Source organism: Rhipicephalus microplus, chromosome 5 (genome assembly GCF_043290135.1).
Source record: "Rhipicephalus microplus isolate Deutch F79 chromosome 5, USDA_Rmic, whole genome shotgun sequence".
Classification (NCBI taxonomy): Eukaryota; Metazoa; Arthropoda; class Arachnida; order Ixodida; family Ixodidae; genus Rhipicephalus; species Rhipicephalus microplus.
In genome coordinates this window covers 109371660-109393666 of record NC_134704.1, presented here as the reverse complement: position 1 = coordinate 109393666, position 22007 = coordinate 109371660, and positions in this window count along the sequence as shown.

Here is a 22007-nt window from a genome sequence, read left to right as displayed (position 1 = left end):
CGAAATGAAGAAGTGCACACATGTCATTGCCATATTTCTGGTACTTGCCTAATTTGAAACATAAAGAGAGAGTATTTTAGTTCTACGTTCTTCAACCTATTATCTGGAACTATTACTGGGTTACTTGAAGGTGTGACCTTTTATTTAGGCAGTGCAGGGGAAATATCGTCGGGCTTGACTGGCGAAGCGAATCATGGGAAAAAAAGCTATTATTGTTTTTTTTCTGAGAATTCGAGGTTCTGAAAAACTGAACGTTATACGAACAGACGTTTGTTGAGCCCACATACCTTCGATGTAACTTGCGAATGAACATGAATGAAAAGTAAGCTTTTTTGCACGCATAATAATGCTTAGGTATGATACAGATCTAACAGATGATGTTTTGAGTCACGTTATTGCAACAAGAATAAAAAAAGAAGTCATTGCTTTTGTGATCCTCGTCATCCGCAAAATGGTGTGTACTCCCATATGCAAAACATCTTTTGCAACATAAAAAGCGAGGACGCAATGAGAAAAACGGGAAAACATTTGACGATTCGGGAATTATTTGTGGTTATTGCTCTATGCTATTGATCTTTGTTATTTTCATACATATCTTGCTATCTCTCCGTGAATTGATCATATCAACAAGGAAGAACAAAGACAACCGACGTAAGCAAAACGGGAAGTTCTGAATTTAATGAATGCGTTGTCTTTGTTCCCGTTTAGGACATGGGAAACCTATTTTTTCCTGCGTGGGCGAAAATGAGTGCGTGATCCGACGGAAGCCGGTATTCGATCGTTACGCATATTTTGCAAGTCATATGAAAACTAGGAGGACATTGACTTTTATGTTCCGCAATTACCAGAGCTAAATAAATATCTAAAACACAGACTGCGTCTTTTAGCCGGTAAAACAAGTATTCAGTATGAACGTACGTGTCTGGCTTACAAAAGAGCTTCAGTGCTTGCTATAGCGAAAAATGGAGCACCGAAATATTCATGTCAGGTCCCGACGGACAGTGAGAAAAATTATGAAAAGTTGCATATAGTGTACTTTATCACTGAGAAATAGGTGCTAGGCCAATTGAGAACACAAAAAAATGTAGTTTAGGGGTAAATATAACAACAGCAGGGTTGTGAACATGAATTGTGCTCGGAAAAAAATAGGTGATTGTATCGCCGCAGTGGTGTAAGGATTACGTTGATTGGCTGTTGCTGATTGATCTGTCTCATGTTCTTTTTCCTTCTTTTTTGGTCCTTCATAAGGTAAACTTTGTGAGATTTTTTAAGTTATTCCCTGACACGATCAATCAATTCAATGCAAGAGTGTAGGAATACTGTATTTTTTACTCTAGAAGCTAAGCAGGTTTTAGCAAAAAGGAATATCGAAATAAGCAAACAATTCTCCTGATATTAAAAAATAGGACAAGCAGGCAGCACAGAAACATTTTAGAAACTAACTTTCACATTCCCATTTCTTGTATGTGTCAGCCTAATCATAATACTTCATCGTTCTCAAGCAAGGCCGCAAGTTCGTGGCTATTGATGTTATTAAGTTTGCTCTACGTTCAATCACTGAACTCACTGTAATCCACTGACTTCTTATGTGTCAGAGCATGTCTAGCGAGCCCCGCCACGGTGGTCTAGTGACTAAGGCACTTGGCTGCTGACCCGGAGGTCGCGGGTTCAAATCGCGGCTGCGGCGACTGCATTTCCGATGGAGGCGGAAATGTTGTAGGCCCGTGTGCTCAGATTTGGGTGCACGTTAAGGAACCACAGGTATTCGAAATTTCCGGATCCCTCCACTACGGCGTCTGCCATAATCAAAATGGTGGTTTTGGGAAGTTAAACTCCACATATCAATCTAACATTTCTAGTGAATCAGATTGCCCGAACTACGCCTAGGAACAGCATAATATTCTTGTCCGTTACTGCTCCCACGGAGAGCGTATGACTAACTGATTGAAATACATGATATGTATTTTAAGTATTCAGACGTGTGTCGCAGTAGTCAACTCCATTACTATAACAAAACGGCGAAAATAATGAGTCATAACAAAAGCCTTACTTATGAGCTCACTAAACTGGTGAATATATTTCGTAAGATAACGGGTCCTCGTATGTCGACTTTGCAATATAGGTAACTTTGCTGTACTTCGGCTTGCTTATCAAACAACAGGTAAACACATAAAAAATGAAACCAGAAAACTTAGGTGTGCGTGCTACATCTTAAAAAATGGTGCACCTGCATCACTTCCTTCAACCTCAACAGCGTTAAACAGCTCGTTTTGCAGAAACTATTTCAAGCTTATGCTTCCACTGAATGTGTGTGTGAGTGTGTGTGTGAGTGCACTCGTAGATATGTGTAGCTGTAGCTCATACCGTTTCGCTGAAAATAAAATGAAACCACGGGCACCTTCCATTCATTTGAATATTGATTTGTAAGGTGCGTGAGATCTGCCGAATTTCGGGCATAAGCTTCATCGAATGACGAGTCTTTATGCATCTTTATTGCAGGTATTACAATGACATTCGACGCTGCGTAACAACGACGAAAACTACTTGCGTGTCAGGCTCCTAGCCCTTCGCGTCGGGTCATGAACTCCGTCTTGCAAAATTTCAAACCAAACACCAAAGCGAAGACACCCTCGATCACACACCACCATTTCACTTTTCGAGGTTTGTGGTCGGCCACATGCAGCTCTCTTGAGGAGTGAACTGTATTCATACGAGACGCCCAATAAAAGTCTTCAATGAAGTAGTAGAGAGGTGAGGGCTGGAAAGCATCGTGTTAGTGCAGAAGCTGGGGGAGAGCCACAAGCGGCGTATCACAATGTTAGTATTCACAGCGAAAGAGATAAAGCGGGCTTAAAAAGAGGCTTGCTGGCAACCTATACTTAGAAGGGAAGAAGGAAACATGTCGTGGCTTGCATGAAATGCGTGGCTTGTATGACAGGTGTGGTTGGATCTATTTCATGGTGTTTTGAACAAATATTGATAATGTGTTTTTTTTGCACACTGGAAAAGCAGAGTTATCAGAGAACGTGTGCAGGCGGGATGTTATTAGGAATATCAGTGAGGGCTATATTGCGACCGCCATCAAAGAAAATCAAAGATTATAATGTGGTTGCCCTCCCCAGCCAGACAACCACAAGGAAGTGAGCTGGCTCTCCCAGTGACACTGAAGACACCGATCCCTATTCTATGTCGGAAGACGACACATCCGATGACAGCTTTATTCCTGTCCGGGGTAAGAGGGCGAAGAGAAGGACGGCGAATACATCAGCATCAGCTCCAGCAAGTACAGCGACTGTACAGCCGCTTCATGCCGGAAGATCCTTCAAGCAACCTACGACTTCTGAACAGGCAAGCCCTTTTCATTGCTCTGGAATGTGTGGTGTCACATCAAATTAAGGACATAAGAGTAAACCCAAGGAAGAATATTCTCTCTATGGACGTGCACGATGTCAGTGCGCTAGGACAGCTTCAGCAAATGACTGATCTATGCGGCATTAAAATGCGCCCCTTTATCCCAATAGATGATAAATCAATTGCCGGTGTATTTATGACATCGACATTGCCATTCCTAATGTTGACTTGTCTACCCTCAACAAGCCTGGAAACAAAGGAACTGTCATTACGCAAGTGCGGCACCTTGGAAATACGCGCTGCGTAAAAGTGTTGTTCAAGGGAGATTGCATACCATCCTACGTTAAATTTTGACATTTCCGACGTCTGGTTCGACCATTTATCGAAAAGCCACTTCAATGTCAACAGCGGTTCAGGCTAGGACACGTCAAGGGCATATGCCCCAACTCACGACTGTGTCCCCGTTGCCCTGAACCTCAATGCAGAAGACGCCTGTTGGGCGACTACTCTGAAGTGCGCCAACTGCAGCGGTCCTCACGCTGCCTCGTCGAAAGACTGTCCTCGAATCCAAAAGGAGCGCGAGGTTCTCAGACAAATAGTCCAAGACAACTTGACACACAGGGAGGCAGTCGAATTAGTCCGGCGTCAGCGTCGGCATCATCGAAAGTCTTCGAAGAAGGCACTATTCCGAAATGCTAGTTCCCACTCTTTAGCGGTTCCACCCAGTAGCGCCGCGAAAGGACCCACCACTTCTACGAAAGAAGCGGAGAAGCCTCCTTCTCTAGACGAATGGCCTTCGCTCCCGACACGCTCTTCTGCCAAGTAACCTCAGTAGGTCAGTCACACTAGAGCCGTCTCCAGCTATAGATGATTTGCCTAAAACTCAATGTCAAGTGATCTCGGTGCTACGTTCCCACATAGAAGGCATCCGAGCGATATTAGTCGACATGAAGACACCATCTGCTCAAAGCGCACTTGGAGTATTGGACGCCCTAAGCCCAGTGCTTGAGTTTCTCAAGTAGGAAGAAGGCTACTCACACCTAAACATTTCGTAAAGAAGTCAAGGCTGCAACAGTCATCCTTCAGAACGCCAGAGGACTAATATAACGCCTTTCAGAATTTTGTCAGTTGGTGTTTACCAACGTGTTTCCACTCATCGTCATTTCTGAACCCAATTTGTCGAAACCAATAAGAATTTCGGGGTACGAAGCTGTCATGTCTTCAACAAATCGTGCGTGCAGCAAAATCATCGTCTTTGTTTGTCGTGAACTGACGTATGTTGTGCAACCAATTACGCTTCCCAATGACAATCAGTATGTCTGCATCACTGTGAAAAAGAACAAACTCATATTTACTCTCATAGGCGTTTATATATTACCGTCGAATAATCTCGATTCAGGAGATCAGCGGATATATTGAGAGTGTGTCCTGCACCATGCGTCATCATAGGTGATTTCAATGCGCACCATCGCGCATGGGGAAGTACGCGGACAAATGAAAAAGGATGAAGGTTAGCAAACATTGCCTACAACTATAGCCTTAGTCTCCTGAACGACGGTAGCCCCACTTTCACTCGAAGGGTGACATACGGGAACTATCTCGACCTTGCTTTTGTCTCCAGCTCCCTCGCGAGATACGTCAAGTGGTTTCCAGATGTTGATACACGAGGAAGTGATCACACTCATATCTACCTTAAAATCAAAGGCTTGCCTAGTTGTGGCCCACGGACGACCATTGAAGCAGTCCGATGAAACAACTTCAAATCTGACATGGAAGATGCTCGCAGCGATGGCTATGATCTGGGTTAGAGCAAACAATTAAGAGCACAATCAAAACGCCACTCACGGTGACAATATCTTCCACACGAAACGACTTTGACAAAGAGTTGGAGCGACTCTGAGCTCTTCGACGCCGGGCGGAGCGTCGGTATCAGCGTACAAAATCAATTCGCAATCTTAGGGCAGCCAGGAAGATGCAAAAGAAGACTCGGCGTTGCTATAATAGATTAACGTCGGAACGATGGACAAAGTTTTGCCAGTCACTAGACACTCGAAAGCCACTCTCACACATTTCGAAAATGGTGCAAGGTCTGCGTCACCCTACGGAACAGCGTTTTCCATTCAAAGCGCTCACGCTATTTCAAAAGAGGCATGACATCGATGTCGCAGAAGAATTCTGTGCGCAGATCGCCAACCAAGCCACTCGTCCAGATTCTCCAGTGAGTGGTGACGCCCCCGTTCCCCTGACTACCACATGGACCTCCCTTTAACAATGAGGGAGCTGGAGGCAGCACTAGGTCTTTGCAGGCGTTCAACTTCTCCGGGCTCAGATGGTATTCCGTACCGAGCCTTTTGCAACCTTGGGGAACAAGCAAGGAGAGAACTATTGAGCCTTTACATTACCTCGTGGCAGGATGGCTATGTTCCTGACGGCTGAAAATCAAGCCGCTTGTTACCCATCTTGAAGCACAGCAAATCCCCACTTGAACTTGCCTCATACCACCCAATAACACTGGCTAGCTGCGTAGGCAAGATAATGGAACGGATGATACTAGGCTGCCTGGAGTGGTATCTTATTGAGAATATCAGTGAAGGCTATATCGCGACCTCCATCAAAGAAATTGAAAAAAACACAATGTAGTTGCCCCCAAGCCAGACAATACGCGAAATAGTTATTCTTCGTCTACGAGTGTTGGCATCTGACAAAGTTGAACAAAATTTTGCAATGGTACTAAGAAACACAATAGGACTCTCAAAAGTACAACGAGCCGTCTCTTTTTTTTTCCAAGCGGTACGAAGACTGTCCAAGGTACAATGAGCCAACTATATTTCTTTCAAGTGGGACAAGGAGGACAAATGTCGTATTGAAACCTTAAAAATGGTTTCCTCTATTACGGTAAGCAATGATGGTTAGTCGGCCAGGAGTGCCTGCTCCTTGACGGGTGCTTCTGCCCACCCTGTGACCCAGAGCTCCACGCTAGGGGGACAGCTCAGCAGTGTGGTCTCCCACTGCTGAAATTAGCAATTTTCAAGCCCTGCGGGCTACGAAAAAACGTATAATCGGACACGTGTACACACACGTATACTCGGACACCCCAAAGTAGGCAGATAACAACTGTCCTAGGGGCTCGCGGCGGCCCTGCTTCGTTACTCCGACCTGGCGAGCCAAATGGCCCTGGTAAATTGAGCCCCAGACGCGTTGGATGCCAATGGGCTTCTGCAATGAGGAGCCCACCTAGTGTTTGTGCGGGGTGGCTCACACCGAGCCACTTCACACATACTCCCTGTATATAAAAAGAATAAAGTTTTTTCTCTCACTCTCTAGGGGCTCGCACATGTTGCAACACTACATCTAAGAAAGCTTTGTATACATTCACATAAGGATAAAAGCTAGGAAAAATTACTAGAAAACACAATTCATAAAGATAATTCATAAACATAGGCATAATTCCATAAACATGCAGCCACAAGGCAAAAAGATGCAGAGTTTTTAAAATGCAATGATCACCTCCTCTAGTACAATGAACTGGCGAAACGTTTCTATCTATGACGCAGAGTATTCCCCACTTTAAAGAGTGAAATAACAAAGCTCAGGCCATTACGCTCAGGCGATTACAAACAAGAGCCGGTTCAAACCCTTTGGTAATTCACAAGATTTATCCGGAATTCAGTGTTCCTTCAACATGCAATAATTGCCACGGCCCATCGATCTTGCACATATGCTCTGGCGTTGCTTCGCGTAACGCAGCAACAAGGAAATCACTCAAGAACAATGGGACGCAGCTTTGTGCAGTCCCACATTAGAGGCACAATCAAGGGCAGTCCAACGGGCCACGAAGTGGCTGGAACGCTGGATATTTGGCTCCCAATGTGAGAGTAACCCGCTTCGGGCTATAACACTAGCATGACCTATTAAACCTTAAAGTAGGACTGTCATCAAATTTACTCCTGCCAAGATTTTTTTGTCAGCGAGTGGCTATAGACCCCGTAGCAACGATTCGCGACATAAAATGCAACTGAGGGATGAATAACTATCTCTTTTAATGATTTATATTACTGAAATCTAGCACTATTCAAAAATGGCCAGCGATCCCGCCATTTTTAGCGCTGGGAGCAGCAGCAGTGGCACTACCTCGCGGTCACCTCCAGATCACGTCACAGCTGACCACTTCTCCACAGAAAAGAGGGACGTCAGGCTCAGCTGCTTCACAAACATTTCTTCTGCTAGGCGGACACATTCAGTCAAGCCTTGTCACCTGCATTGCTGTCGAGTTCAATACGATAGTCTGGAGCTCGGAATCTCTGCCATTCACGAAGCCGCGAAGTATTTTTGCTTCTATCAACCTTTTGCAGAAAAGTGATTCAGAAATGGACACCGTTCCAAGCAACATGGCAGTGGTGCCCGAGGATGCACGCTTCAGCCTTGTTCACTCGTGTGTCTCAATTAGCTATCTTGATGTGTTTTGGCATGCAAAACATTCAGGTCTACGCAGAGGTGTCAATGCAATATAGCTATCGCTGACGAGCGTACGTTTCCTGCTTCTCAGGTTCTTTTTTGTGCCCCCAGATGGCTCCACCTATCCAGCCTTTCGCGGTAAACATGGTATTACCACTTTTACGTAAACGCAAAGTCTGTAGATGAAGTAAAATTCAACGATACCTGCGTGTTACTTGTTAGCGATGATATCTGACTACACACTCTTCCACTTTTGATAGCTTGTGGTCGTGTCGATGTGTAACACATGCGTGATATGAAAAAACACCCCCATTGGGCTTTTTCCGGGCTTCGAACTAGACGACTGCAACTCACCTGCAGCTCACAACGATCCCCGACATGCTGACCGAGAAGCACACGTTTAAGCATGCTGTTTTCTTTCGTAATTCTGATAATAATTCTGATCGTAATTCTGATGATAACTTCACGAAATCATTCAAACCGGTGCGATGAAAATCAGACGCGACGAGCCAAGGTCGGGCTAGACTACACCTGCGCGCGCTAGCCCGGCCGTGGACGAGCGAGTTCGTTTCTGCACTTCGGCGCCAGTCGGCGCCACGATAAGAACACTCGGATCGTACACGTCATCACTACAAGGGCATCGTCACTCAGGATGGTGTTTGTGGAATGTATCACACCGAACACGTAGCACTAGTGTCGATGTCACAGGTCAGTCTATCTTTCGTGTTTTCTCCTTAGCTTTTTGCGCATTTTGACATCGTATTGAAATAACTTCCATGTGACGGATGTCATTCAAGTTTGGCCAAGAAGACCTATGCATACCAAGCGATCGAACGATGGTCACATCTTGACCTTAAAATTTGCTGTGAGTGCTCCTTTAACAAAGTTCTTTCATCCGTCCATACATCAATCAATATACTGCACTAGAAAGAAACAAAAATAAGGCAGAATTAACATGAAACCTGACGTTAAATACTCTTGTACTAGGAGTGGTGAGAGAAAAAGAACCTGGCACATCAATTAATCCTGCAGCTCCCGCATTTTAGGCATTTAGACTACGAGAATAGTGATGAACACTGCCTTCCGATAAATGAATGAGTGAATGGATAACAATAGAAGCACACCTAACAATGTGTGTTTGACAAAAGACGAGAAGCAGACATGTTCCGAGGCCTGTTGGAAACTTTGTTCCTTTCAACAGTGCATGTTTCTCGCATTTGCCCTTTTCTTTTTCTGCGAGCCTTAGCTGCCTTGGACGGGCTGTAATTTCGCTCCACAAGCGCGGCTTTCCACCCAAACCTAAAGAGCTCACTCATTAGCTCTCCTGTGGCTTCTTACGTGAAAATCCCTCAGCTCCGCCTTGAGCTACGATGTAGGATAGCAGCAGAATGTTGCCAGTCTTGTTATAACACATAGGAAAAGCGTTCTTTTGCAGCCACCTGCCTTTTCCGCTTCCCGGCTTCTAGGGCACTGTATCTAATGGCCGGCCTTCTTTCCTAGCTTATGCGCCGCTCTCTGCTGTGACCTCGTTTCCCGATCTTCCATTTTTGGGCAGATCTTGAGAAGCATGCTAGTAGTGACACAGCGGTGACCACTGCTCATTTTTCTGGCAGACCGCATTCACCGCTCAAGCACTCACTGTTTTTTTATGCTCCTACATAGACTAAAAGTGCTTCGCAGGGCCTCGAAATGTGCGCAATCTCGTTGGCGGACTTACTTTCCGGGCGCGAGCACGCCACGTTTTATGTAGGTAGCTTACTGCTTGCTTAATTTGTGCAAGGCTTTTAGTGCGGTAACACGAAAACCAACGCTCAAATGTATAAAAAATTTAAAAACAGTACTACGCGAGTGTATGACGTCTTGCACGGATCTTTAGAAACCCTATTCTGGGCTGCTGTCTTCGTATTTCTCCCGGGTTGTTCGTTACGGCAAAGGCTTTGCCCATAAGCTTACTGTAGCGTTTATAAGCTTTTTTGTTTACTTTATTTCTTAGTGCCCAAGGGCGGCAATCACCAAGCCCACCTTTTAGATTTATTAGATCACTGATCAGCGCAGCACTGAACTTACTTCGAAACACCGCAATATGAGTTAGGGGCTAGTGATTATTTTTGCAGTCAAGTATCAATAGTAACGGTACAGTGTTTTGAAGATACGTTACCACTGTTTAATATATCTGGCATGACAAAAGCTGGGTATGATTTAGCATGGCGTGGGCTCCGTTGTTCCAACAAAGAGTACATGTAATATTACTGCATGCTAGGCTGCTAGAGTCACAGTTTATGTCAAACTACAGCGGAAGCTACAGCTTTCCTTTCATGCGAATACGAGTTCCCCTTGAAGAGATGTAAGGGATGTTAATTTTAGAGGAGCAACATCGCCTAAAAGCCGGGGACAACAGAAGACATGGTTTGCCTCATCCTCGTTTGCCTTACAGCAATTGTTTCTTCTTAATGAATTACAACCAATTAGCCGAAGTTTTGTCTACCAAGGGCTATAGTTCTAGAAAGCACTATATTTTCAAATATTCTCATTAGTATTTCGAATGTTATTTTTTTCTTCCTTCATTACTCAAGTCTGTACATGTTATGAAAGCTTGCAATTACACTTCCCGGTGTTTATGCTTGCTGGTGCTGGTGGCAGTACCAGTTAGCATAAGGTGGATGGGGTGCGTTGAATTATATTCGGTACTTCTCTGAGTGTTTCTACAAGATGCTATGCTCTTCTGCCTTTGTCGTAATCGTAATAAAGAAAAACACTGATTTCTCTTTTCCTCACGGTAAAAAAACGTGAAGTTTACAAAGACTCCGTAACTATAATGTATATGGCTGTGACCGCTGTTTTAAAAACATTCTTCAAGTGAAAAATTATCGTATAATGTGCTTTTTGTATTTTTTTGTTAAAATACCTTCTATCGGTGAAAAATTATCGTATAATGTGCTTTTTGTATTTTTTTGTTAAAGTACCTTCTATCGGTTCACCTTAGAACTCGTAGGCTCACCATATCACCGATACAGATTGATATAATTATCACTGGTGCAATTTACCTGCCACACTATTTCGCTCTTTCCTATTGGCTCCAAATTGCTCCGCCAGCTGATCATGAATAACAAAATTTTTGTATGCATAGGTTATGGAGTTGCGTTGTTGTTCCATGAAGCCGTCCAACTTGGCGTCGGGCATGCTCAAAGTACGGATCAGTGGGTTTATCTATTTCATTGTTTTAGTAACCACTTTCTTTAAAATTGTGTCTATGGATGCGAGAAGTTCCCTGGCAAGGGCTTTCTCGAAAGCTTGAAGGAATCGTTCAACAAGGTCGAGCATGTCCGCTTCATGTGCTTGTAGCCGTTTTTCCACCTGCTTCGTAATTCTGGCTTTCGTCTGTTTTAGTATGCTGTACTCAAGTTCTGGCGTGCTACACTCGGCTGGTGGGCGTCGTATCTTCCACCTTAGATCTTGGACTTTAATTTCTAGAGTCCGCATGGTCACTGTTTGAGCAGGCGAGACGATCGAGGCGCTTGCGGTATTCAGAGAACTGGGCCCGTTGCTACCGGTCACTGTGGTAGCGTAACTGATTCTCTTAACGGAGAAACCGTGATGGCGAGTGGAATCCAGAGTGCTTTTTTTTCTTTAGAGTGAGAGTGACTTCGGTCACTTTTTCGGTGAAGCATAGCCCTTGAACTTTCTGGTGTGATAGCCAACCCGGGTGAATCATCGGTGTTATCAATCCACCGATTCTCAAGGGCACGAGCGTTATCAAGCAGTGGACAACTTACTTGAGAAGGAGGTGTTTTGCTGCACCACTTTTCGTTCTTTTCTAGCAGTTTCGTGATCTTGCACCCCGGTTGGCTGTCATGTGCTTCTGCGTCCTTGTCAAGGCCGCATTTTTAACAGAAGTTCACTTTTGGCCGAGGGAAGATGTCTTGTCGGTGGCCTGTGGCGCCACACGTTCGGCAATATTAAATTGACATCCGGTATGGCTTGCATCGGCAGTCCCCACTGAAATACATTACGTAAAAAGGAACGTGTGGCTGGTCGAAAGTGATAACTACAGCATTGCAAAGCCCAGCATGCGCGTGCCAAGACGTTGTATCTCGGGTCTACGCGAAGTTCTGTGAAAATCTTAGTGGGGCTTGATCATAGGCCACTCCGCGCCGCACATCATCGGGTGTCGAGTGTGCGGATTTACATATTACTTCTGCGAGCGTTTATCCTTTGCAGCGTGGGACCTCGTTCAGTACTTGCTGTGTTTGAGATTATTACATTCTCTCTTTTCTGCACCTGCACTCGTGCATGGCCTTGAAGTCTTGCTAGGCTGGGTCTTCCATTGGATCTGCCGATGGCATTTGTGACTTCTATGAGTGTTGGCTTCGAAAGATCAAGTCCTGGTTGCTGGCAGAATACAATTTTGGAGTCATCTACAGGGGATTGCCGCACCCTAGTGCTGCCTTGACACTGTGGTTGACACTGTGCGTCTAGCTTCAGAAGTCGTGTAGCTCTTTCTTCGGCTGACTTGCCTTCTTTGGCTGACCTGCCTTTACGGCCTGGTTGTAGCCACTCATTCTCGGCTTTAACTGTCATTTTACCAGACGTATTTTAATCAGACGTTCAGGGCGATGTGGTTATCGAGCTACCTTCCATATTGTACACTTGCATCGTACTCGGGCCCCCTTGACGTAGGTTAGTCGTCGGGCGTTTCCATGAAAGCGTCGGCTTTTCAGCTCAGACTCTATTTCTGTGTGTTTCCCGAGCACGTATACGAGCCGCTGGCGTAGAGCTTGTTTCGCAGGCCCGTCCAGCTGCCAAAGGGGCGTGCGTGGGCAGCGCACGCTGTAGCACTTAAATGGCATGATCTCCTGCTCTTCATCATGTTTCAGTATAGTGTGCTAAAGAAAATGAAGTAATGCGTCTCTGAAGTTATCTCATAGAGAAAAAAACGAACGGAAATTTCAAACACATTTTATACCAGCAGGAGCACCACAGTTAGGGTGTAGGGTGCTAGTGTTGGGTACTGTTGAGTGTACTTCTCTTTTTTTTTTTTTGAAAGTGAAGGTTTCTGAACAGAGCCATGCTTCATTTCTTTTTACATAAGCCTACAGTAATATAAAATCTCAGAGCAACGGCAATCAAAGGAAATGCAGACAAATCGTATTTGACAAGAGAGGGCAAGTTCCAGGTGTTTACTCATTTGTGTACACGTATAACATTTCCACCAAGAATCAAGTAATTAGAGACTGCATGTATACTTAGTGGAAATTGGCGCCTCTCCCATGCCATCTTATACGTGCTTCTGTAAGCGCAACGCACTTTCAGGAACACTTAAGCGGCCGCAAGTCTATCTCAGCCAAGGAGTTAGGTTCCGAGAGGATGTCCGCAGAAGTCAGTGGCTCCAGATACTTGGACTTGCTTCACACTACTGAAATGTTTTTTTACTTGAGCCAGGCTAGGTTGGCCATCAACAACAACGCAGAAGCACGCAAAAATTATAGCAAAACAATGGTGAGCTGCGGGAGCAATAAGGCCTGGCGGCTCCCCACTGGCACGCGCCCTTAGGCAGTGAGCGTTGCTTCGCCTGTGAAAGTCATCAATAAAGAAGAAAAAATGAACCATCGGAATTTACATTACATCATGGCATCGGTGATATGTCAGTCTGAAGAAGTTATTCAACACCTTTCATTGTGCTCTCTTGTTTGGTCACCTTTTTTTCTTTTTCTTTTTGTTTTTCTGTTTCTCTTGTGGTCCACGTATGCAAGCTGTCCGTGCTCAGCGTTTTTTTATAAAACTCTGACGACGCAATTACGACAGTTTTCTTGTGACGTATGGAGCACAATATATATTTGCAAGAAAATATTTTCGATTTTTTTGCCATCATAAAAAAAGAAAGACATGCAAACATACCGAAAAGGAGACGGGTATTTTTACACAAGCACCTAGTCTGTACTGAAAACTTGGAAGCAACAGTATGTATTTGTTCCGTACTCGTTGCGCAGCAGACAAACTTTGCTTAGGCGCTTTGGTACGGCTGCTGCACTTTTGTGCACATTGTTGCCAAAAATGAGCTCATTGAGATTGAAGCAGAGTGACGATTCTGTCTGTATGGTGATTACCTTGTGTTTTTGTGTGACAAAATTTTGTTTCTTTTACCTCTGCAACACTGCCTGTATTGAACCTTGGTTATACTACTTACAGAATAGTTTGATCAGAAAATCAATATCCTGAAGATTGGCTGTAGTTCGAAGACAAGAAAGTAACTGAATTTTGAAGTGTTACAGAGCAAATTTACACAACTTTTCTTCCGCTGAAGCAGGGATGAGTGAGGCGTACAAGATTGACATTGTGGAGCAGATTTTGTGAACAATATGAAGCATAAATGAAGAAAAGATGTAGAAGAAATGAAGAAGCAACAGCTTGCGGAACAAATACTTGCGAAACGATTGGAGTGAGCTGAACACCCCGAATACGTCACCGAGATGTTACGAATCGTTGGGAAAGGTAAGGGCGGCTGCTTCAAGAACCGGAGAGTATGAAAGCCCTACGCCAACGACAACCCGAGCGTATATTTTTTGAGAGAAAGAAATGCTCGGTTTTTATGTGAGTTTTATCTCTGTAAATGCGACATCCGCGTCTTGTCTGTCATGGTCTCTGGTTTGTTCGACTCTCTCTGGTAAAAGGATAATACTGGTAACAACTTGGAATCAGCCAAACTAAAGCCCTGTGAAAACCTCGAAACAACCAGATCATACTTCATAATTATTCAGATTGGCCGCGCGACTAGCATGTGCTAAGCTTGTGCTACTAGCCGCCAGCATCGACTTTTTTCTAGCGGTATGAAAACGTGCTTGGAAGGTACCTATATGCGCCTCGGCCTACACATTGTTTGAACTTCACGTGAAGTACTCGTGCGCTGATTTTTACGTATAGTCTATTCATGTCTCTTCGCTGAGTTATGCAGCTCTAGAAGCATCATTTCCAACAACTGGTGACATAATTCAGTAGCATTGGTTTTTGTAGCCAAACAAGGAATGTCTTTCTCTGGGAAGAAAGACAGAGCTGTTGAATGTACCGCAGTGTTTTCTTCTTAACCTTTCTAAGTACCGATAGAAACACAATCAGTTCAAGAATAAGCAATACTATATGCCTATTGCGAACTGAACACGCGTCTGCAACATACGGCATACATGCCTCCTTGTTCATGGCTAACTTTTTCAACTGAGCGCTTCGGTGTATTTAGGTGCTTGTTCAATGTATCAACAATTTATACATTTTTTAGATGCAGTACTACAAAAGACAAAGTAAAAGCTGACTGAAACACCGCGTCAGGCTATTTTCGAAACACGACAAAATATCCTTGAATAAACCAGAAATATGGTAATTATAAACCGTGGAATTACTGACAGAAGCCATAAATTAAAAGTGCGTGAAACCAACTATGTAGACGTGACCAAGTCTAATTTAAATAAATGTGTAGTTTAAGCGGCTACTAATTTTCGTTTGTCTGTCACTGCACTTTTTTCTTTCGGATTTTATGTTGATCCGCACTAAAGGCAGATCAACCAGCCAATTATGTTGGTGAATGTCCCCACTGTCTTCAAGTATATCGTTTAGTTTTCTTTTGAATAAACTGTTTATTGAATCTACATATTGAAGAAGTAACTAGACCTAAGCTTGGATCGAACACCCTAGATGTGACTCATCATCATGCTTAAACATGAGGTGGAGGGGAACTGACGCACGCGTACTTTAGAAATTTCAAGAACACGTCTAGTCTTATGTGGTGTCACGAGCACTCCTGCCTACGTTATCTTTCAAGAATATATATAGTAGAATAATAGAGTGTCTCGTGTATTACAGATGTCACTTGCCAAAGCAGGCAGTATAGTTCAACTTGGTCTTTTGTCTCTCACGTTCACGTTCAACGGAATTCTACATTGGCTTTACCTTCTACGTTCCTCTTCTCTTGGATAGAGAGAGAGAGAGAGAAAGTATGGTTGAATGAAAGGCAGGGAGGTTAACCAGAAAAAAATATCTGGTTTGCTACCCTGCACTGGGGCAAATAAAAGGGGCATGAAAAAGTAAGCAGCAAAAAAGGAGGAAAAGGGGGGGTTAAATAAAAGAAAAGAATGGCAGACCCCGCGTACAGCGGAAATCTATGATATCCGAAGCGCGAATGAGGAATGTTGATATGTCCCTGTAAAATCAGCACAATGTTACGAGGTGGAGGTAAATGATGCCGTACAGGACTTCCGTGTCATGATTATCATGTTTGGATGTGTCGTTTACCTTCGTCATTCATTCACGTCACGTGATACCAAACTTAGTATACGTGAAGCTAGCGAAACGATCGCGAGCACGCTATGAGTGTGTTATGTTGTCATGTTCTTACATGACATGCATGTCAGGACAATCATGTTTGCACCAGTCATATATCTCGTCATCCATTGACGTCACGTAACACACAGTTTGCTATATGTCGAACTAGCGAAACGGCCGCGAGCACATCATGAAGGACCCAATGTACTCCAATGTAGCGTTGACGTGTGCGCACGCCGGGCACAGCGACGCTACAGTACCAAAACGCGAGCACTCTATAGTGTGAAGCCAGGCGTGACCAGCGTCTGTCGGCGCAGCCCGACGGCAACCGGTGCCTAATGCGACATGCTGCATTTCGCGCCGAAGCGTTGGTCAGACAACACTGCATCTCGCTCTTTTCGTGACGGAGGGACGCCAACGCGCTGAAACGGGCATGCGTCAAAGCAACGCAGCTCAGCGAGCGCCTGGGAGTATATGGCAGGACCAGCGCCTGGCTAGGCAACGCCGACGTTACGCTACGAAATAAATGCCGACGAGCACGCGCACCACGTCACGTCGAAATAGTTTGGTGCCTTCACTATTGCATGTAGTCATGTTCTCACATAATAAGCATCTTTTGATTATCATGTTTGCACCAGTCACATACCTTCGTCATCCATTGACGTCTCGTAATACCGATTTTGGCATATGTGAAGCTAGTGAAACAGCCGCGAACGCATCATCAGTGTGGCATGTGGTCAAGTTGTTCCGTGACAAGCAGGTCGTGATTATCATGTTTATATAAGGTATTTATCTATGCTATCCAGTCGCGTCGCGTAATACCGAGTTTGGCACATGTGAAGCCAGCAAAACAGCCGCGAGCACATCATGAGCGTAGCATGTGGTCATGTTGTTACATTACACGCATCTCATATTTATCATGTTTGCACCTGTATAATACCTTCTTCATTTATTCACGTGCCGTAATACCAAACTTGGTATACGTGAAGCTATCGAAACGGTCACCAGCGTATCATGAGCGTGGACGGTAGTTATCTTGTTACATGACACACATGTCATGATTTTCATGTTAGGGTGTGTCGCTTGTGTTCGTAATGCAATCATGCCATACCGTACCAGTTTTGCAACATGCCATGTGAACAAAACCACCGCAAGAGCTGCAGGACCATGAAATGTAAATCATGACATTCATGACATACATATGATTTCCATGTTGTGACTAGTCAAATATATTTTTCATACAGTCATATTATGCCATATTCATTTGGTATCGATAACATTATTGAAACGCCCAGGAGAGCTAAGAGTCGTAGGCGGCTAGATAGATAGATAAATAGATAGATAGATAGATAGATAGATAGATAGATAGATAGATAGATAGATAGATAGATAGATAGATAGATAGATAGATAGATAGATAGATAGATAGATAGATAGATAGATAGATAGATAGATAGATAGATAGATAGATAGATACGTTCAAAGTCGCCGAAGTTCACTACGAAATGCTTCGTCTTTAATTGAAAACTCGCGCACACTCAAGAATTGGTGTGCCTCAGTTGGTCTGAGAGTCCGGTTGACCGCAGAAACCTTAGCAGCAAGTTCTTAGAAAGGTCGAACGCTGCGGCACTAAAAAATTGGCTGCTCTGAAAGCGGCCGGTTATCGAGCCGTGTTAACATTGCCGAAAGCTGTTGTCCTTACGAGCTATAACGATGACAGTTCCAAAGGACGTGGGAACTGGTTTCCTCACTGCCACAGTGATCACACAGAACACTGTTAGGCATCCCTACTCTATAAACAAAACTGTTGGTGAATGACTTCTCTAATATATTGCAAATATTAGTTTAGTAACAAAATGTGAGCTACGGTTGTTATAATACAGAAAAAAGGGAAGTTTAATCCACACGTGTGAATTAAACTTGAGTGTTATAGCCACAATTTCACATCATTCTTATTTTTGTGACCTTCGCTTTGAAACCACTATAAGCTGAAAGCCTGCGCTTGGATGAGGATAAAAAAAAACGGAGTTCATGCAGCCAGCCTATTTTTTGTATGAAATACTTGCGTTCTTTTTTACCTTTTAAATTCGTCTGCTCTACTGTTTCTTGGTGACTTCAAATGTTGAAGGGTTCGAACACTGTTGGCTGATAACCTGCGCACGTTTTTCACCCCTGAAAGTTAGTGCTTTCTGGTTTAGAGACAAAACATCAACCATCATCATAACTAACAGAGCAATTGTGAAAAAAAGCTATTGATAAAGAAATAAATGTGTCTCTTGCGTTCCCAGATTAAAAGAAAAGTTAAAAGGAAGGGATGTCAGCCACCCTGCAGCAGGAACTTTATATTTTGCCCACCAGCCTACGTTTCACCGTGGGCAACGCAGCGCATAAACACAAAGTGCATCATATGAATATACGTCGCAGTAAATTTTTGTAGTCAAACTGCCACCCGTCCTTCAGGTTTATTGATTTCGATGACAGCACAACCTTTTCCTGCATGTTCAAGTTTGTTTGTTGTAGCCTAAATGCCCCGCCGTAGTGGTGTAGTGGCTAAGGTTTTCAGGTGCCGACCCGCCGGTCACGGGATCGAATCCCGGCTGCGGCGGCTGCATTTTCGATGGAGGAAAAAATGCTGCAGTCCCGCGTGCTCAGATTTTGGTGCACAATCAAAGAACCCCAGGTGGCCGAAATTTCCGTAGCCCTCCACAACGGCGTCTCTCCAAATCTTATAGTTTGTGCTTTAGGGACGTTAAACGCCACATATCAATCAAATCATTGTTGTAGCCTATACGAAGACATGTCGTAGCTGTATAACATAGCTTTACCGTGCGCAACGATATGCATTACAACTATCCCAATAAAGCCACGGGTAAGACGCATGGCGCAGTTACCATAGCAGTAGTCAGCTACTCGTTATACAAGATTGTTATTTTGGTTTACAAGTTTTAGTAACTTCGCATACGTTCACTGTACATCGTTTGAACCCTCGTGGTCCTACTTTGTGCATTATATGTAACACGTAAGCTGAATGTCCACACCAATTAGGCGCCGTTTTAGCTTGCCTGCTCACTGTGCATCTATGTTGTGCGCTGTGGTGAAACATGTGGAACATCTTCAAAGTTCGGACAAGCATTGAGTAATACTTAGAAGCAGCCTTCGTTAGAGAACGACGGAATACTTTCGCCAGGCTGTAATAAACAAATCATTGGAAAGTAGATTTCAGAGCTCCGACGGGGACTCCCGCACTCACACGCAGAAAGAATTTCCACGCCACTTCAAGATCATGGTCTCGCATAAAAAAACTGCGTGACCCAGAATAGTGCAGCAGTAAGTCATTGCCCGGCATACCAGACCGAACGACGTATTATGGAAGCCAAGCTCTGTCAGCTGGATTCACGGCCGCTTACAGAAGAGAAGATCCTGGGACCTTGGCCAACAGCTTCCCATACGCGCAAAGCCACGAAAGCCCTCTTGTACTTTTTAAGGAACACCAAACTTCACGACCGCTTGTGAAAGAACTGTGCGAGGCCGTGCTGTGTAGTTTCGAGCTGACTATTTATGCTTCTCTTTCTTACTCCTCTTCTTTTCTGTCTCTTTTAGTTCTATTATTCCCCTTTTCCCCCACCCCAAGTGTAGGGTAGCCAACCGAGCCAAGCTTGGTTAACCTCCCTGCCTTTCCTCTCTATTTATCTCTCTCTCTCTCTCTCTCTCGCGTTATGCTCCTTCATATTTCTTCAAGAACGACAAGGCAGCCCTGTTTGCTCCCCAACACATGTGAGTTATGCAGGCCACATAAGCCAAGGAAGACTTCGTAACTTACATATTCCCCGAGGAATTCTCCAAGGCGCTCACACTTCACCAAATATCTTTCAGCCTTTCGGCACGCAGACGCATTAAGAGGCTAGGATCTTCTCTCATTCTTCTGAAGTTTGTACGTCAAATTTTTGTATTTATTTTTATCACACGCAGGGTACCATAACAACATTTCTTGCCTTTTGAAGCCTGCGAACGTCATTTTTAGGGAACCTGGCGTACATGCACAAAACATGTCCTCGCGGCTTTGCTCTTTCTTTTTTCGTTTGGGTTCCTGATCGCTGAAAGACAAACTTGCGCTGATAGCAGCGCTGTTTGTGTTACCACTCAGTCATCGTCCACGCATACACTGGGGGACGAGTTTTCCTTAACGGCGTCCTGGAACTCGCTCTCTATACGCACTAAGGCGGCAAATGGGCCACCTTGATGATGAAGGTGTTCATCACCATCATTATTATTAATAATAATAATATTATATTATTATTATTATTATTAATATTAGTAGTAGTAGTGGTAGTAGTAGTAGTAGTAGTAGTATTTTTTCACATAAAACATGAAGAAAAATATGGCGGGAACAGGCTCAAAACTGCCTCCGATAGCTGCACTACCCCCTCCCTGAGGCGAGGATGTATAATGCAGGAAACACGTTATCTGCAGCGAGGCACACCAGTCAACTGCTAATGAAGGATGTGATTTCGACACCTTGACGTACGAATGAGAAAGATGAGCGTATGAATGAATGATGCATGCGCTTAGCCAAATAGGGATCGAGAGCGGAATTAACCTGAACATGTCATTTTTAACTTGGATTGTCTATCACTAATGCGCGTGTGGACAAATGCGTCTAGAAGTGTTTGGCACAAGCCTCAGTGATGTCTTATAGTTATAGACAGAAAATAACAGCAGCGAACGCAACACTAATGCAACTGAATGAAGTTAACTACGGAATGCTTCAGTGCCAATAGCGACAGAAGCAGAAAAGCAAGGGTGTCAAATTTGCTTGTAAACGCGCTTGGCAAACTTGCACATTGCGTTAGGATTTAGTTGAAAATTAGGGCGTGCGTAAGCGAGCGTGCATGATTGGGATACAACATTTTGTTGTGATGTAGATACCCACACTTTATGATGATATTGGCAAGTACTTATTGTACAAACCACATCTTCACAAATTCAAATATATTGTTAGTTTGGCATAAGGAGAGATGAAACAGCATACATGGATTTGGTAGAAACCCTTGAAGCAGGCAGAGTTGACTTTGTAGCAAGTTTGGAGCATCCAGAAAAGCATTCCGGAGCATGCTTGGAGCAGCCAGAAGAAATATTTCTAGGAAATTTGCGGCAGTCCCAAAGTATACTCAGTTCCTAAGTACCATCACTTCGCAGCACTTGGTAAGCTACGTATGTCTAATGCTTTACTTTGCAAACGCTAAGCTAATTGTGCAGTAAGTGTTTTCAGCTATTACAGTCGGCTCATACTGTTCTTTTTTGTCCTGTTTTATGCGGTTTCCGAAATACCACACTCGTGATAGCGCAATACCTGGGGAAGTGAAATTTTATTCATATTATCAGGTGATTAATTTGTACTGTAATCTACATGGAACTACCAACACAGTTCTTGTGCTATATTTCGATGTTTGCAATATGCGGAGGTGACCTCCCGTCCCCAGTGGGCTTGCCGCGAGGTCACTTTCAACTGTTGAAGCTGCGCACATTTGTAGGGTGACAAGTTCCACACAATCAGGAAGCCACTTCGTTGTATACTTTTTATTGAACACCAGTGGGTGCGAAGCTAAACATAGCTTTGCGTTCGCTAGCCAAAGAGTGGCAAGATTCAAAGAACACACCCCGTTACATACTAGTTAAGCAGAGGATGCCAGCAGTGCGTGCTGAAGTGCATTACTCTTTAGACTAGTCTCCTCATGAGCAACGACAAGAACAATGATAAGTGAAACTGCGTAATAAACTCGCTCTAACAGTGAACCGAAAAAACAAGCGTAGTAGAAGGTAAAAGTTCCCAACATGCTTTGTTGAACACACGTAACCATAAGCCGTGCATTCCAACGTCTCTAGCTGATCACAAC